Here is a 5,000-nt window from a genome sequence, read left to right as displayed (position 1 = left end):
CACCGCCGCGGCCCGGGTTCGATTCCCGGTCAGGGAATGAGCTTTTGCCCTCTTGTAGCAGTCGTGATTGCAAAAAGGCGGACTACACACTCAAGCGCTGACGGCCTCGTCGAGAAGCATGGCCAATTAAATGTTTGCGTGTGAAAAAGACCTCCTTCGAGCCGGAGTCGAACCAGCGACCTAAGGATTCCCAATTTGCCACCTACAGTCCTCCGCTCTACCAGCTGAGCTATCGAAGGCACACCGGCTGCGGACAGAACCTAAACCTATCAGGTTTCGTGAGCTGCGCCTGCTGGCTAAAAGTGCTAGAGGCACAGAGACACGTCCTGTCCGTTTCCATAAGTGAAGCAAAGACAACACAAACTTCCCATACCGGGAGTCGAACCCGGGCCGCCTGGGTGAAAACCAGGAATCCTGACCGCTAGACCATATGGGAACTTCCTCGTGCCACTAGCAGGCCCTTTGGCTTTTAGTGTGCGACCACCCCCTTCTTTAAGAATATGGGAATGAGCCGAAGGAATTGTTTACTGAATTCGATTTCATCAGGCTCATCGGAGGGAGCTCTCATTTGCCTCGCCCAGGGGGTTCAGTGTCCTCCCAGTCCTGTGCTGGCATAAGAGACACTATAAACTGGTCGCAAAGCAAGGTCCTTGTGACAGTACCCATGCAATGCATCTGAAAAGACGCATGGTATTTCATGGTAACCGTTATCCCACTGACAAAGCAGCCTATTGTTGGACTGTCAAAAGAGGGTGAGCGAGCCAGCCAGGAGTCGAACCTAGAATCTTCTGATCCGTAGTCAGACGCGTTATCCTTTGCGCCACTGGCCCAACACCTTCATCTCATGCCATTAACAGGCCTGGAGCCAACGTCAGGAAGGGGTCCATTGAGAGGTCTGCTATAAAAAGCTTCGAGATGGAGGCGTCACATGTTGGGGATCTCGGTTGCTTTGTTTTTATGGCAAGTTGTGGTGTTGTTAGGATATTCCCACAGATCCTGTGGCACTTTCTCAGTGGAAGATCTGTTATCCAGGGTCAGAGACATCTCCTCTCCTGGAGGAAAATTCAAGTGTTAGTGGCCCTGCTTGAGCAGTTGCTGCAAAATGTGGTAGAGGCACACAGCCAGGCTTGATGGGAAAGAGTGAGCAACCCTTCCCTGGTGGTCTAGTGGTTAGGATTCGGCGCTCTCACCGCCGCGGCCCGGGTTCGATTCCCGGTCAGGGAATGAGCTTTTGCCCTCTTGTAGCAGTCGTGATTGCAAAAAGGCGGACTACACACTCAAGCGCTGACGGCCTCGTCGAGAAGCATGGCCAATTAAATGTTTGCGTGTGAAAAAGACCTCCTTCGAGCCGGAGTCGAACCAGCGACCTAAGGATTCCCAATTTGCCACCTACAGTCCTCCGCTCTACCAGCTCCGCTAAAGCTGGGGAACAATAGTCTGTATGAGGAAGGGAAGAGGGAAAAAGAAGGGGAAGAAGGGGAAGAAGAGGGAAAAGGAAAAAGAGAGAAAAGAGAAGGAAAAAAAGAGAAAAAAATGAAAGGAAAGGGAAAAGGTAAATCCACCTTTGACCTGTCTGTTTGATTTTTGGTAGATTGCTATTCATATTTTATAGAAAATTGCCTTTTTATATGTTTCATTGATAAATCACTGACGTGAACGACGTCGGTTCGAATCCCACCTCTGACAAGGTTAAAATCACCCAATATCTTTTCTAATCTTTTCTTAATGAATGAACATAAATGTATAAATGTCATGTGCTTTTATGCCTTAACACTTATTTTATAAAAACGTATTTCTCATTGTATGGATACATGTTTATATTTATTTATTACCCATATGAATATGGAGTTCCTTCAAATGTACTACAGTATATTAGATGTAGGTCTATAATAATAATAATAATAATAATAATAATAATAAATAGTTAAGGTGCATTTTTGCAAAATCAGTGTTTTGACTCAGGCTCGCAGAATGATTAATAAAAAAGTTATTACTGTATTCATATGTGTTATTTGTATGTATGTAATTTACATATTTGATTGAGAAAAAAATACCCAATTCATTAATACAATCTAATTTAAAAATGAAATAAATTAGAATTGAAAGAACTGCAACAATGTAATTGTCTTCTCTGAGTGAATGTTGGCAATAAATAAAGGATTGCTGTTTTAATATATTAAACATTTATTACAAAATTATCTATTTCTCTCTCACACACAGTAAGCAATGCACATATAAAAAAGAATTGAACAATTAAATATAAAATACAAATATAAAATAAATAAATAAACCAAATAAAAAAGTAATAAAGGAAGAAGATTCTGGTCAACTGGTAACAAAAATATATAAAAGACAAAATCAGGCTCACACCAAAAAACTGTAATATACAGTGTTTTTTCTGTTATGTTAATTATTTTTGAAATGCCAGACCAGACCTATATGGGATGAATATTGAACAGTTTATTTCTTATTTGCCCTCTTCCTCCGCATCTCCTCCATCCACTGGTGAAGTGAAATACCAGCATTTTGGGGAAAGTATATGTACCCATAATACTGGCTGTGGCCACGACAACAGTCTGGCCACTGGGCAGGGGGATGATGGTACTGGCCTGCTGGGAGTTAAGTGTTTGTCCAGTTTCATTCCTCAGTCCGACCAAGTACTCTGCCAGGCTGTCCACTCTGTCCATCCCTGAGATACTGCGCTCATCCTCAGCCTGTTAAATATATGAATATATAAAAATAAAATAACAACAATATCACAGGCAGAAAAATATTACATCTTTCACACTGTTTACATGTCACAAAGGACCTACCAGTTCTTGCTGTGGTGCTGCTGGAGTCATGGCAGGTGTCCCAGAGGGGCTTGTAGTTGTAGCAGTGGGAAGAGAGGCTAGGACGATCAGAAAGTACGGAGGAGCAGAAGCTAGGCTGGTGGGCACAGCTGTTGGGGCAGAGGGTGCAGTGGTGTCCTCATTGGAAAACTGTTAAATGTAATAATAATAATATATTATTATTACATTTATTGTTATTATTATTATTATTACACTGCATATATTTGAATATGCTAAAAATGTAAATATCAGTATCAGTAAATACTCATTACTTACTGATGCCATAGTAAAAGTTGTGGTGAGAGGTGAGAGCAGGTGTTGCCATCTACCCAGGTGTTGCCATTGCCCAGATGTTGCCATCTTCCCTGGTGTAGCAGCAGATGATGTAGATAAGGGACCAGGTGTCATTGAAAAAGGACACTGACCTGTAAGGCTACAGGTTAAAGGAAAAGAAAATTAAATTTAATAATAGAGACAACAACATCAACACTACATAATTTTAGGACAGTATTGAGGCTATACCTTTGTATATGAATTCCACAAATATATGTCTGTGTCCCTCTAAACAAAGGCATTTGTCCCCTAAAATGCACGGGACATTTTTCAAACTGTAATATTGTTTGGCAGTGAATCATATGTGACCCCTTTCAATGTGACATAGCTTTATGTTTTATGATTGTACACATAACACTTTATCTAAATTTATCTTCAGATACAGGTCATGCCACTTTCACTGGCGGGGTGACGGCCTGTTTCCTGCCTCAGAAGACCAGACCCCTAAAACAGAAAACCTTATGAAGGTTTAACCTTATAAAACCATAAAAGCTTATAGCCCTGTGCTTTTTGCATTTGGATGCCATCTTCTTCCATTAGAGTAAATAAAATTCTAACTATTCACTTTAAATTTGTAACTCTTCAGCACATTGTGGGTAGTTTTAACTCACTACTATAATAGTCCTGTATGTAGATGGCATTAGATAGTAGGCTGTATTATATATGAATACACAGTACCTCAGTGTATAATATATTAATGCATAGTACCTCAGTGTTTATTGATACATAGTAGTAGCAGATATAAAAGTAATTTAGTACAATCATATTAAGATTATTATCAGTTGGTAAACACAGTCTGAACACAACACAAAACTCATTAATTCAAACACAATATCAGGTGTTGTACCCACGTTATACCAATTATAACAATGTAAGAAAAAAACCCATTAATTTCTCTCTGTCATTCATTCATTCATTCATTCATTCATTCATTCATTCATTCATTCATTCATTCTTAGCTAAGATAGTTAGGAGACTAAACAAAGCAACAACGTCGACGTCTCTTAACGTTACCTAACACAATGTAAACTTAAAATCTTACCTCGATGTCACTGTCAACTTCTTAAATAAAACAATGTAAAAGTTTATTTAAAAAACTATGAATTAAAGCTAGTTAATTAACTAGTAATCTTACCTATGGACTTATACGGACTTCACGCGGCTTTTTCAAAAATAAATATGACGGACTTCGCGTGGCTTTTACCAAAATAACTGATGAAAATAGTGAAAAATATGATTTATAGGAGGTGGACTTACTGCGCATGATCCGGCAATGATGGAAAGGGGCCACGGTGATTGGCTGTCGTAAAATGGAGAAAATGGAAATGCTGCGATCTGATGGGCTGTCCAAAAAATGTGAAAGATGGACATGCAGAGACGTGATTGGTCGAAGCAGACAGACGAACGGTTCCCAGGCACCGCTATCGAAGGCACACCGGCTGCGGACAGAACCTAAACCTATCAGGTTTCGTGAGCTGCGCCTGCTGGCTAAAAGTGCTAGAGGCACAGAGACACGTCCTGTCCGTTTCCATAAGTGAAGCAAAGACAACACAAACTTCCCATACCGGGAGTCGAACCCGGGCCGCCTGGGTGAAAACCAGGAATCCTGACCGCTAGACCATATGGGAACTTCCTCGTGCCACTAGCAGGCCCTTTGGCTTTTAGTGTGCGACCACCCCCTTCTTTAAGAATATGGGAATGAGCCGAAGGAATTGTTTACTGAATTCGATTTCATCAGGCTCATCGGAGGGAGCTCTCATTTGCCTCGCCCAGGGGGTTCAGTGTCCTCCCAGTCCTGTGCTGGCATAAGAGACACTATAAACTGGTCGCAAAGCA

The 5,000-nt window shown here is 41.3% G+C and overlaps 5 non-coding genes across 5 annotated transcripts; 1 reads left to right on the top strand and 4 right to left on the bottom strand.

Moving 5' to 3' along the window:
• Positions 1-152: 152 nt before the first annotated feature.
• Positions 153-239, bottom strand: trnay-gua (transfer RNA tyrosine (anticodon GUA)). Its single transcript is given in 2 exon segments — positions 153-188; positions 203-239. It is a non-coding gene; the product is annotated as a tRNA-Tyr (tRNA).
• A 125-nt stretch (positions 240-364) lies between these two features.
• trnae-uuc (transfer RNA glutamic acid (anticodon UUC)) lies at positions 365-436 on the bottom strand. Its single transcript has one exon. It is a non-coding gene; the product is annotated as a tRNA-Glu (tRNA).
• A 321-nt stretch (positions 437-757) lies between these two features.
• On the bottom strand, positions 758-830 carry trnar-acg (transfer RNA arginine (anticodon ACG)). The gene has a single exon. It is a non-coding gene; the product is annotated as a tRNA-Arg (tRNA).
• Positions 831-1,152: 322 nt separating this feature from the next.
• On the top strand, positions 1,153-1,224 carry trnae-cuc (transfer RNA glutamic acid (anticodon CUC)). Its single transcript has one exon. It is a non-coding gene; the product is annotated as a tRNA-Glu (tRNA).
• A 3,496-nt stretch (positions 1,225-4,720) lies between these two features.
• Positions 4,721-4,792, bottom strand: trnae-uuc (transfer RNA glutamic acid (anticodon UUC)). The gene has a single exon. It is a non-coding gene; the product is annotated as a tRNA-Glu (tRNA).
• Positions 4,793-5,000: the final 208 nt, after the last annotated feature.

This window comes from Pimephales promelas, chromosome 5, assembly GCF_988280905.1.
Source record: "Pimephales promelas chromosome 5, fPimPro1.hap1.1, whole genome shotgun sequence".
Classification (NCBI taxonomy): domain Eukaryota; kingdom Metazoa; phylum Chordata; class Actinopteri; order Cypriniformes; family Leuciscidae; genus Pimephales; species Pimephales promelas.
Note: the sequence above shows the minus strand (reverse complement) of the source record. Positions and strands in the feature narration are given on the sequence as shown.